This window comes from Engraulis encrasicolus, chromosome 15 (assembly GCF_034702125.1).
Source record: "Engraulis encrasicolus isolate BLACKSEA-1 chromosome 15, IST_EnEncr_1.0, whole genome shotgun sequence".
NCBI classification, from domain to species: Eukaryota; Metazoa; Chordata; class Actinopteri; order Clupeiformes; family Engraulidae; genus Engraulis; species Engraulis encrasicolus.
The window spans coordinates 49887723-49901247 of NC_085871.1; the positions used below are offsets into that span (position 1 = coordinate 49887723).

General features: G+C 42.0%; 2 protein-coding genes across 2 annotated transcripts in view; both read left to right on the forward strand.

Annotated features, from left to right (window-relative positions):
- The window catches only part of LOC134464325 (zinc finger protein 501-like), a 419382-nt gene that overhangs the window by 312483 nt on the left and 93374 nt on the right, over positions 1-13525 (forward strand). The gene's annotated exons all lie outside the window — the stretch shown is intronic.
- LOC134464143 (gastrula zinc finger protein XlCGF57.1-like) overlaps positions 1760-13525 on the forward strand; it is a 38698-nt gene continuing 26932 nt past the window's right edge. The window contains exon 1 of the mRNA XM_063217603.1: positions 1760-1923. The gene's annotated coding sequence lies outside the window, so the exon portion shown is untranslated. The remainder of the gene's footprint in view (positions 1924-13525) is intronic.

The window sequence follows — 13525 nt, forward strand, 5'->3', positions numbered from 1 at the left end:
GGGCTGTAACGATACAATCAACTCACGATTCGGTTAGTATCACGATATTTGACCTACGGTTCGATGCAACCCATGATTTCAAATTTTCCAACATTATTAAAATTAAAATAAATTCATCAATAAAAACTTTGATAGTTGGAAGGTAGAATATGTTACAAGAGGCTTGGAAGCACTATCACTTCATGTAAAGTGGTTATTTTCTGGACTGGTGGTCACCAAAAAGTCTAAGGGCATATCACCATACGTGATACAGTATGATGACTCTGTGTATCACGATTTCTTGGTTCGATACAGTATCGTTACAGCCCTAATAACAATGTAACAGCACAGCAGGATACAGTCATGATAGGCTACAGTTCATGTCAGACAGAGCTTTACATTGTGATAGCTTTCCAAGCCTGAGCCTTCTCTCTATGCATTATAAACATGCATAACAGGATAAAGTTATGACTCGTGGTACATGATGTCAGATGGTTATATTGCTGCAAATGTTTTGAATAAATGGTCAAGACAAGAAGTACAGTGAGCGATTCTTTACTTGATTCTCAAATCCCTTTTACAGATTCTGTTCTGCTCCTTCTGGCTTCTTTCTCTAGCCCCCTTCCCAGTGGAGGAACAATTGCACACAGGGCCCCAGGGCAAACCACCTACAGGGCCCCGCTCCAGACAGCCTGCCATGGTCATGATAAGACCCACATAACACCAATACAGGGGTGAATTTCTCAAAATCAAAGTTGCTTACTACATTAGCTACTTCGTTGCTTTCAATGCATTTTCCCATTGGCAACTACCGAAGTTGCTAACAGGCTAACAACTTCCCTTTTGAGAAACTCACCCCAGGAGAGCCCAGAGCTCCGGGGCAAATGCTTTGCTTTTCCCCGATAGCTCTGCCCCTGCCCCGTCCACTTCCCCCCAATTGCTTTCCAAACCTGAGCCTTGTCTAGGCTAAGCATTATAGCCTAAGCATCATCACAGCATGCACTGCAGGATACAGTCATGGTGTGCATCCCAATATGTGACCTTGCCTCCTCCACTTGCGCTTGTCTCCTCGTCCCGCCTCCTGGCCCCTCCTCCTTTGAAAAAACGATAAAGTTTCCCAGCTGTCAGCCTCGCCACAACAGCTTTTGAGGGACTGTTTTTCATTCACCATCCCAATTGCAAATGAGAAAAAGACTTTACAATTGAGCTTTTGCAAGATATTGAAATATAATGCTGTTGTCAGTGATGTCATCATGACGAGAAGCAAGTGGAGGAGGCAAGTGGAGGAGGCAAGGTCACATATTGGGATGCACCCCTTGTACACGTCGGAAAAAGGTTCATATCACTGTTGCTTTAAATAAACCTGCACCTTTTGCAGTTAGTTAATAGTCTTCCTACCAACTTGGTGCCAACTTTGATAATTTATAACAACATGCATGATGTTGTGGTGGAGGTATACGTTGCCATTGCTTTCCAATAAACCGGATGACCTTTGCAGTAGCCTACTGTAGATTATGAGGTTGGCTTTTTTTAAATGTATTTTCTTTAAACTTATTTTCTTTTAAACATATTATTATTATTATTATTATTGTTATTATTATTATTATTATTATTATTATTGTATATTATAGTAGACAGTAGGCCTAGTAGTAGAAGTAGTGACACGTTTTCCTGAACTAGAGATTTATTTTGACATCGAAATTGGCCAGGATGTCTGCCTCCAGTCACACGTCACTTCCCTCTTCTCGCTCAAGGACGTAAAAAAACAAACACAGCCCCGACCACAGATCTGTTACACCGACAAGTGTAGTTAGAAGAACGTGTGTACGTTTTAGTTGTTTGCCTTACAGAATTGTTCATCCAAAGGCACATCGCCGTCTATAACAGCCATATTTCTTCTAACAACAAAAAACTGACTGCTTTGGATACACCAGAAACGCGCAGGTAGGTCCGTTAGTTCATTCGATGTTTGTGTAGCCATAGTCGACTCGTGTCTTTTCAGCCATTGATGTGCGCAGCTATTCTGGACTTTACGGTCCCATTCACTTCAATTCATTTTTTTTGGCGTTTTACATATTTCGGACCGTGCGGACGCCGCTGTACTCGTGCGAGGAAAACAACAATTGTCTCGGGTGCTAAACATGGTCATGGAACGGCTTCCTTAACCAGAATGGTGTGTGTTGTGTTATTTCGAAGATAATTAAAGAAAATCTTATTACAATGGGATTTCTCATAGGCATGGTTTTGCATGTCTCTTATCTCTTTTCATGTTGACTGAGCGATCACCGTTACAAGTTTACAAGGTGCCCAGCGCACATATGTATGCATACAAAAAGGAAGAATACATTTCACAGTGTAATTCTGCAAATAATTCACTTCAAAGTTAAGTGTTATTACATAGGCACCATGGTCATCAATATGTGTGTAAGAACAAGTGAAAAAACAAATCGGTCAGTTTGTCAAAGAGGAGACGGTAGATATGCACCATAATACACAGTATTCATCGAAATATGCTCATGAGTTGTATGCTGAAGAAATACTGTACGCACAAATATCTATTTACTGAATTAGACTAATCATGGCCTATCAGAAGTGAGGTAACATACACGAGTGTAAAAATTGTCCTTTGATGGGCCTTGAATCCACAACCTGTGGAATGGTAGGCATGACTCCATCCACTAAGCTACCACAGTTTCAGTAGAATTTGTTTGACCAGAAAACTTCTTGTTGTGCACATTATCACAGCACTAAAAAATCATATAGGCCTACAATCATTTCTTCATCATACTTCAGACAATGAGGTAATGGTGCAGGGAAAATATATTTTATATGATTTATTGTGTTAAAATGCACAACGACGACATATCTTTCTGGTCTTAACATTTCTTATGAAACTGTGGTAGCTTAGTGGATGAAGTCATGCTGTCCATACCATAAGTTGTGGGTTCAAGGCCACTCAGCATTCAACTTTTACTCACGTGTATGTAACCTCACTCCTGATATAGGCCTACATTATAAGGCTTATTGGGAAAATAAATATTTGTGCCTTCAGTATGTCTTCAGCATATCTTTCAGGAGCACATAGCGACACATACTGTGTATTATGCTACATATCATCTGGGTGATTCTCACGAAGCTAAAAAAAACAATGGCAATGAGGTTTTAATGGTTAAATATGACAGGGATTTTTTTGATAATATACATTACTGTAGAGCAAGACGTGTACTTTCTGGCACACTAGTTCATTTTAAAAAATATTATTTTTATTTTCCACTTTTTTTGCATTTTATAGGCAAATTCTCATTACCGAAATGTGTCCTGACCAAAATTTCTGGTCTTTGAATTAGGGTAAAACATAATAAAAATGTTAAAAATACGTAAATGACACTACAAGAGCGTTGGTCTATGTCCGAAGTTTCATAAAGTGTTCCTTGTTGGCAATTTAAATAATGAACACTAATGAGTATTTCAAGAAAAGATCGTGTCCCCAAGTTTTTCTTCTCATTACCGCAATATATTTCAGAACTACAATTAAAAGCCATCAGAATTTCAATATGAGCTGAAACTACCTACAATTCATCTGTACTAACAGGAGATTCAAGATGGCTACATGATAAGTCAGCCTTATTGTTTGTGCCTGTAAAATGTCACAATGTGTCTCAAAAATATGCAAATACGACAAAAGTGGTTCTCATTACCGAAATTAGTCAATATTTCAAAATTAAAAAGATTTTTTCAATTTAAACTTGCTTGGTAATAGGGTATTCCTTTTCAGAATTCAACAATGGTCATGAATTAGCTATTTCATAATTACTCAAGTTACAGTTAGCATTATTGTGCTGAGCCATCTCATTACCGCAATACACATTCTCATTACCGCAATGTTTTAAGTACCTTTCGGTAATGAGGATTGTCAATTTCGGTAATGAGACTCTATGGTGATTTACATTTAGAATATATTTTCTTGACATATATGTATTTCGCTTTTTATTTATTTACATTTTTAAACATGCAACTGCAACCTTAAATACAAATTATATTTTTGCAGTAAAAATATTGTCACTATGTCACTTAATTATAGTTAAAGCACTTAATGAAAGTGTTGAGTGAAATTGCCTCCATTTCAGGTTGAAATATCCAATTGTATTGAATCGGTATTCGATATACAATATTGTAAGTAAACAAAGCAAAAGTAAATGCCTAACATATGCAATAGCTCCTTCATCTAATGGGGGTTGTCTGTAAAAGTGATCATCTCCCTATACATTACATAGGCTAAATTGAGTGGTCATACAGGTATTGTTCATAGACCATTTTTCTGTTCTCATCCTTTCTGGCTAATGTTGTGGTGACATTTACATTTTGTCCCACCCTTGGAAGAACAATAATCGACTATGGGCCAGAAACCCTGTTGTGAGAGTTCATTGAGAGTAGCAAGGCACAACTTAATTCTTGCTCATATGCCAACCCATGAATCAATATTCTGGCTGGTTCCACCCTCGAAATGTCGTCTTTTGATGCAAAAAAATAATCAAACTGCCTAGCGATGTCACCCAATGCAAAGGCAATTGTTAACAACGAAGCCAGCACGAAGCTGGCTTGGCATTTGAAATAGCAGTGAATAGGCCTTTTTAGCGAATTCAGTGAGAAGTAGTTTTTAGAATATTTCAATCAAAACTAGTTTGAAGAATCATTTGGAGGAATGCTCTAGTTGCCTTTACACTTTCCCAAATGAGAAACTGCTCATGCATGTTGTTTTCAGCCTTTAGCAAGGTTTCATCCCCCATACTCCGATCCATTAGCCATGCTCAAACACCCATGTACCCATCTTTTAGTCATGCTGTGGGTTCTTGATGTCCTGGGTAAGTGGAAAGGCAACTGGATCAAAACAGCCTCAAAATGCACTTCGCACTGATTTACCTGAAAATGCCCATTCACAGCAATTCAATATTCCAAATAGGGGTCGATTGATACAGGTTTTTTAATGGCTGATGCGATACCGATTTTTTTTCCATCACCCTTGGCCGATACCCGATTTCTGATACCCGATATTTGGGGCCGATATGGGTTAAAAAAAAAGGTTAAAAAATGACAAATATTCCAGGTCTCAAGTTAAAAATAAACATTCCTTTAACATTATCAAATTGAGGTAGAACTTGTAACTTTTAAACACCCACTCTAACAATCAAGTAATGAAAAAATAAAGCGTCTTGGTGCTTTTACAAAAAACCCGAATGACATAAAATAATAAATACTGCGTATCGGCCAAAACCACACGCGTATCGGCCGATACGATACACTTAAAATGTGCAAATATCGGCCCAATATATATATCAGTCTATTCTTAATTCCAAGTCTATTGTGCCACCCTTTGACAAGTATCAAACATGCTAGAAAATGACCAGGAAGTTAAGGAAGTGCAAAGGAACAATACTGCAAGAGAAGAGCAGGATTTTGCAACGTTTTAATTTTGTGTTTCATGCACCCTGTACTAATTATGGGCATGTCTGATATTGTCCTGAAAACCAACTTTTTTTCTTTTTCAAAAATGTGAGTGAAGTGAAAGCCCACTAGGGAAACTACAACTCCCATTGCCATTGTGATCCAGCACTCCACATCACACATGAACACTGCACACAACAGAATGGCATTTATGCCCCATCCCCAATAGCGCCCTAACGGGAGCAGTACCATGCTCAGGGTACCTCAGTCATGGAGGAGGATGGGGGAGATCACTGGTTAATTCCTCCCTCCACCAACCTGGCGGGTCGGGAATCGGGAGTCTGATGCCCTAACCCATGACCGCCATTGATGTGCAATATGCAACTAAAGCAGTTAGTGGTGTTCAGTGATATTTCATAACACATAACGTTCATAGTGAATTTTGGCTTTGGTCCGGACGGTGTTATGGGGATACTGTACCGAAAATGTACCGACCAGTGACCCTAAAACCAAGGTGTACCGAACCCGCATACCACACAAGCTACTCTAGTCATTTCCTGTTCCTTCTACTACCTACTTCCTAGTTGCCGCATGCGCCCAGTCAGAAAAAAAAGTTCAGTGTACGACCTCGCACTGCGACATGATTTTCCTTCTCATGACAGATTTAGATTTTTAGTCCACTATAGATGTTTGGCTGGAGAGATCAGTGGTGAGTTGTGATGTCATATTCAGGGTGGGGATGAGTAGTGGGATGTATGCGCTTCATTGGGGTCATCCGGTGGCTACCCTCCGGTGTTTTGATGTTGGACTAACTATAACTTCAGAGTGCACCCCTTGGCCTTCACCCCTTACACTGTGATGTTACTTTGGTGCCCAGGAGGGGCCTCGCCTCTTCACCTACTGCAGGGGTGGGGAACCTTTTTCATTCGAGGGGCCTCTTCAAATTCATCTGAGGACCGTAAAAGTTCTCAGAGAGCCGTATTAAGAACACAAACCAGGATTTCCCCCTGCACTTTAGGCCTTTGAAGGCAGCCACCTTTAAAACAGACCCCACCTTCTCTAGTTCCCCTGAATATAACTTAGTTGTATTGCAAATGTATTTTCTAAGATTCCTTTACAAAATGTGTCATATTTCACGTGAAGCTGCATAACATTACATTTATATGGGGGGCCTGATTAAATGGCCTCAAGGGCCACAAATGGTCCTTGAGACAGGTTCCCCACCCCTGACCTATGGTCTTTTCTGGTCTTTGGCTGGGTTAAGTCTTGAATCCCAATATCCTTCAGTAGCTTAATGAATGGTTTTTATATAGAATATATTTATCATCTTATTAGGTGTCATTTGATTAGTTCTGCCCTGGAGGCTCTGTCGTTGTGCTAATAATAATAACAAATCACATCATTTACCAATATTTGGCTTTAGTTCAATTTATTTCTCCTTATTCTCATTACCGAAAACGTATTCTCATTACCGAAACATATCCCTCATTACCGAAATGAGCACTTAATTGTAAAAAAAAGTACTAAAGGAAAACTGTATTCATATATATTTTTTATGAACACAGTACCTTTCATGTTTCTTTCACTTCAGCATATTTCTGGACCGAAATTGTAGGTTTTCACTGATGTATTCTAAAATTAAAGAGGAAAACAAATGATCCTATTGCGGTAATGAGGTAAAATGGTAAAATTCTTAAACTACAATAATAAGAAAAAAACTTTTTTGAGTTTTTTATGTAGCCCCTAGTACAACTATCAATATTCAATGAACAAAACTGCAAGAACAATTAAGTTTCCTAATACATTTCATGAAAGAAAAACATTGCGGTAATGAGCATTTTAGCAGACATGGACTTATAAAACGTAAAAAAATGTGTTTTAAATAGTTGTCAGGTAAGTTGATATTATTGTGCTTAGTAACTGTACACTTTGATGTAACTGATTAAAAAAGAAATTCAATCAAAAAAGCATTTTGAAAAAATGGTTGTCAAAACAGCTTTGTTGCGCGTTTCGTGAGAATCACCCTTCTGTAGGAGCCATAATTACTTTCTTTATTTTTTGTTTTCATTTTGGCATCATCTTTGTGGGGATTGGTTTACTTTAATTTGTGTTTTTTGTTTATTGGTTACTGTGGAGATGGGTGTGGTGCTGGGCGTGTGTGGTGCGCAACTGGAGGCCCTTTAATTAGTGCCCACCTGGCACCTGCGCTTCAATTCAGTTTGGCGTGGGGTGAGCATGGGGGAAGGCCATCCTTTTGCGTACCGCACTACTCTCGTACATCGCATGGACCAATGCAAAACTCTGTTAACCTGGAACAATTGCTCTACCTTGCACTGAAAGACTATTGGGGTCTAAAGGACTATTGGAGTCTCTGTCGAAATGGTGAGCAATAAATGAAGAAACGGAGTTAACCGTGTGGACATTACATCATTGAGTGCGCGTAAGACAAGTTTGAGTTCCCCCTGCTTAGCCCACAGCGGCGCTGAACCTAGTTGGATCTGGTAGCCGCAATATAAGTACGCAAAAGGCCTTATAGGCTACGTACACAAGACGTGCTATTTAGTACAAAAAAGGGTTTGCTATATAGTGCAAAGGGCGCTTATTTAGCTCACACAAATGAGCGCTTGATTGTTTGGAAGATCGCTCATAAAAAGAACATTTAAAACTCTGTTGGCGAGTTATTGGAAAAGCACCGTGCCGTTCTGCGATTGGAAGAAGAGGGTCACGTTGTTCCTGCTGTCATCACTGCTGTCAACTGCGCTGCGAGACGATTGGAGAAGAGGATTACGCACCTGCCGGCGGATCCCTTTGGTTCATTCATTCGCTTCCTGGAAACTTCCGAGGGAAAAGACAACCGCGGTTCACCAAGGCTTCACTGGAATAAAGTGCGCTTCCTGGACTACACCTGGGCTATCGGCCTGGGTAACCGCATCGATTCACCAAAGCAGCATCGCTGGAAATACAGGTATTGCGCAGTTTATTGACTATCAGTTTGTGATGAATGATCGTCGTGTTCAGTATTAACACTTTCCCTGGTGGATTATAGCCTCGTTGCGGGAGGTGAAGACGTTCGTGTGGATTATAGACTGTTTTGAATGCCGCGGTGGCGTTTATGATCGTTGGAACTGCTATTGTGGATTACTGACATTGTTGCTCTTTGCGTCTTGCGAGTGGAACATTCTAATTCACTGCTGCTGTGAATTGCCTACGAGCGTCGCAAGGCGTTGCATGAACTGTTCTGTTGTTCGTTGCTGGAATTATGGACATTGTTGCATATGAACTTTGATTATGGTGGTGCCCTATGAACATTTCTTGCTGCTTTGAATTATTGAACTGCTGTGTGTTTATGGTTTGCTATGTGGGATTAATTGTTGCTGCTGTTTATGACTGTTGGTTGAATTAATTTATGGTGTTTTGCTATCAATGAATGGTCATTTATATGAATGAAAATGAGTACTACTGGGGTGAATGAGTGTCCTGAAGACAGCCTGGTTCAAAATGAAGGTTCTGAAAAAAGACAAATTAAACCTACTGTCAAAGCATTAGCACTCAAAATTGAAGGTATTCAAAAGGAAAGACAAACGAAAATCAAAAAACTAAAAGGTTTAATGACTACAATAAATGACCTTATGCAAAACAAAAATGAACAAAATGTAAAAGCCATACAGTCTCGTCTGGAAACCTGCCATGCACTTTTTAAAGATGCAACTCAGCTGCATAACACTGTTGTGCCGATGCTTCCTCCAGAAGAGCAAGAAAAACAGCACGTTTGGTTCACTAAAGTACATGATCACAACGCATCCTTTATTGAAAATGTTACAAAATGGCTTTCTGTGACTGGACAAACTGATGGAGCTGAAGATCACGCAGAGCCATCACTCACTGGGACTCGACATGGGCATGCACCTGCAAATGGAAATGCTACATCTGATGGAAATGTTGATGCAATACAAAATTCTGTTGAACAACAAATGGATGATGTCAAACCAAGTGACAGTATTTCAAACATTTCAGTTCGATCCAATACATCAAAACGATCCAAAACTTCAAAGCTACAGCTACCTCACACTTCACCTACCCGGGCAGCACGCATTCAAGCCGAAGCAGAAATGGCTGCGCTCATGGCTAAGCAAAAATGGTTGCAAGATAAACATGCACTGGAAGAGGAAGAGCAGATGCTCAAGAAAAGGAAGGAAAAGTTGGCTTTGGAAATGGATATTGCTGCAAATGCTGCAAAATTGAAAGTGCTTGGAGTGTCTGACTCGTGCCCATCTGATGTAAGCAAATCAAATGCGATGAATTCTTACCTGGAGAGAGAAAGGAAAAAAGTTAATCATGGTCCATTAAACGTGGAAGCTGAGACATTTGTCCCAACAACATCAGTACAACAACAGCCACGTCATACTGCAGCACGAGACCACTTGCTGGACGCCAAGCCCAAAGTGAGACCATCACAGGCCATTCCATCCGTTCAACCGCCAACTCTGAAAGTCAACATGGTACCACAAACACAACAAGTCACACATACTTACCTGCCTACTGCCCATCCAAAGCCTCAGATCAAGCATCACCAAGCTACACCTGGAATACAAAGCTCTGAGTCTAAGCATTTGGCTGCAGTCCTGGAGAAACAGAATGAAATTACATCAATGCTAGTAGAGCAACGGTACTACTCCTTACTCCCAAAGCGAGACATACAAACCTTTGATGGAGATCCATTGCAATTTCAAACATTTATCAGGTCATTCGAACACAATATCGAACAGAAAACCTTCAGTGCCAGAGATCGCCTGTACTTCCTCGAGCAATACACCAGAGGGCAGCCTCGAGAACTGGTGCGAGGCTGTGAGCATATGCCTGAGGTGGAGGGGTACGTGAAGGCTAAGTCACTGCTACAGGAGCAGTTTGGAAATCCCATGAAAATTGCCTCTGCCTATATGGGAAAAATAATAGCCTGGCCAGTTATTAAATCTGAAGACCTGAAAGCACTGCAAGCATACAGCATCTTTTTAAGGCAGTGCAATAATGCAATGAGAGGAATACATTTCAGTCTTGAACTTGATGCACCAAGCAACATGCAAACAGTGATCAAGAAATTGCCATACAAGCTCAAGGAGAGATGGAGGGAAGAGGCTTGCACTTTACAAGAAGCAACAAAACGCAGAGCTTCCTTCCACGATATTGTCAAGTTTGTAGAGAAGCAAGTCAAAATCGCAAGTGATCCACTCTTTGGGGACCTGATGCATGATACTCCATGTGTTGGTGCAAAGAGAACTGTGACACCGTTTAAGTCTCAACCTTACTCTGCCAAACCTAAAGGAAGTAGTTTTGCAACCACCATTACTCCCATGAATAAAGGCACACAACAACATAAGATGTCAGCATGTGACGACAAAAATAATGCCTCATCTGTCACAAACACTTGCTTGTTCTGCGGAGCAGGACACACCCTGGACTCATGCTTTTCATTGGAAAGGAAAGCGCACAGTGACAAAATGGAATTCCTGAAAGAAAATGGCGTGTGCTATGGCTGTTTGTGCATTGGGCACAGAAGTAAAGACTGCACGAAACGTCTGTTCTGTAAGGTGTGCAAACTGAGGCATCCTACCTTGTTACACATTCCCTCTAAGCAGTCACAACCTGGTACGGCAAAGTCGAACCAAGGAGGCAAGGGAGACAGTGGAGGGGCCAGGGCAGTGGTCCAGTCTCTGTACAGTCTAGTGGGCTAACTGGGGCCGGAGAGCGTGACTGTACACTTGGCATCTTACCCGTCAGAGTGAAATCTACAAAAGGGAATGAAGTAGTGACCACATACGCCTTCCTCGATCCGGGGAGCTCCGCTTCATTCTGCACAGAACGCCTCATGAATAGGCTGAACGTCACTGGAAAGAAAACTGGCATCCTCCTCAGGACAATGGGTCAGGAGAAGGTTGTCAGTAGCCACATCGTTCCGAACTTGGAAATAGCTGGACTGGACACTGACTGCTTCTGTGCACTACCAGAGCTCTTCACACAGAAATGCATGCCAGTCCACCAAGGAAACATTCCCAAGCAGGAAGACCTGGACAAATGGAGTCATCTTAAGGATGTGAAGCTGACGGAGATTGACTCTGAAGTGGACCTGCTCATTGGAACGAATGTTCCCAGGGCCTTGGAACCTTGGGAGGTCATTCGAGGTACAGACAGTGCTCCTTATGCTGTGAAAACGATCTTGGGGTGGACCGTGAACGGCCCGCTGCGGGGGGACTGCACCGAAGACTCCTCATGTGTCGAACGAGCAGCCACTGTCAGCAGAATCTTCATAGTCACACTGGACGCTCATTGGGAGCAGCAGAAAAAGCGTAACGTCCCAGAATGCGCTCAAGATGAGCAGCAAGGCTTATCCAGAGAAGACACTCAGTTCATGGAGTCTGGGAAGGAGATCAAGTTGCTGGATGGGAATTATAGCATTGGCTCGCCCTTGAGAAAAGCAGACACAAAGCTGCCCAACAATAGGAATGTGGCAATGAAGCGTGCCCTGAGTCTCAAAAGGAGATTCACGAAGCACAGTCTGTTCCACACTCAGTGCGCAGACCTCATGAGTCACACAATGGCAAGCAGAGTGGATAAGCTGTGGAGAAAGGACTTAAGAATGCCTCTGCAAAAGTCTGTGCTCTGGTGTGACGCTACATCTGCACTGAAGTACATCAACGACACGACCTCACGATTCACAACATTCAAAACCTTCATGGCCAATCGTGTTGCAGAGATTCTCTCCACAACTGAAACCTCTCACTGGAGGTACGTGAACACTTCTAGCAATCCTGCAGACCTGGCCTCCAGGAGAACTAGAGTGAACACGTTCCTAAAGTCCGAAGCATGGTTACTGGGACCAAGCTTCCTAATGGAACCCAAAGTTGAGCGGTCAGCAAACAAGCTCAGTGGAAAGCTCTCAGCAGAGCACCCTGAGGTGAAGATGGTCATGTCTTTGAAAGCTCTGCAGGCCGAAGAACAGTCTGACTCACTCATTTGCTTCATTGGACACTTCTCACCTTGGACCTGGCTGAGGAGAGCTGTCGACTGGCTGCTGTGGTTCAGGAAATGGATGCTGGACTGTGGACAGAGGAGGAAAGAGCTGATGGAAGAGCTCGCTCAGTCTGGAGCAGTACAGCTGGAAAGGAGGCTGCAGGAGATGAAGAGTGTGAAGGTGCAGGTTGTGAACACCCCTGGCATCCTGGATCGCACGCTGAAGGACCAGAACACCATTGAGATGCAGGCCATAGCCACGCTGGCCCACTTGCGCTCAGTTGTCCTGCACATCACGGATCCATCCGGGCAGCGTGATCACAGTCTTAGCCAGCAGATGGAGCTGTTCCATGGCAACCGCCTCTTCTCCAACAAACTTCTTCTGGTGGTGGCCAGCAAGTGCGACATGCGCAAAATCAGCGAGCTGTCTGAGAATCAGAATCTGTATGCAGAGACCAGCCCGCTGACTGAGGAGAACGTCATGCAGATCAAGACCAAGGCCTACGATCGTCTGCTGGTGTTCCATGTGGACAACAAGGGCAAGAAGTGCCGTGACATACAGAACCACATTCATTCCAGAAGGCGACAGCTTGAGACACAAGACCATGGAGGTGGACCAAGTAGCGCCCAAGCTCAAGAGTTGTGGAAGCGGATCCAGACAGGAACTGATTCGTCCGAAGAGTTCGTGTCAAAACGAAGACTGGATTTCTGGAAAGGCCCATCACTAAATTATGTCTTCTTCAGGAAGCAGAGGACTAATTAGCTGTATGGAGATCAAATAACAAAGATCAAATTACCAGAGAAAAATGCACTAAAAGAGCATACTTACAAGTTCTAGATCCAAAATAGTAATTTAACTTAAAATGGTTATTTGTTTCGTCTCCTACATATTTGGTTAAAGGTAATTATTGCCAGAAGCATAATTAGGGGCCGGAATGTAGGAGCCATAATTACTTTCTTTATTTTTTGTTTTCATTTTGGTATCATTGTGGGGATTGGTTTACTTTAATTTGTGTTTTTTGTTTATTGGTTACTGTGGACATGGGTGTGGTGCTGGGCGTGTGTGGTGCGCAACTGGAGGCCCTTTAATTAGTGCCCA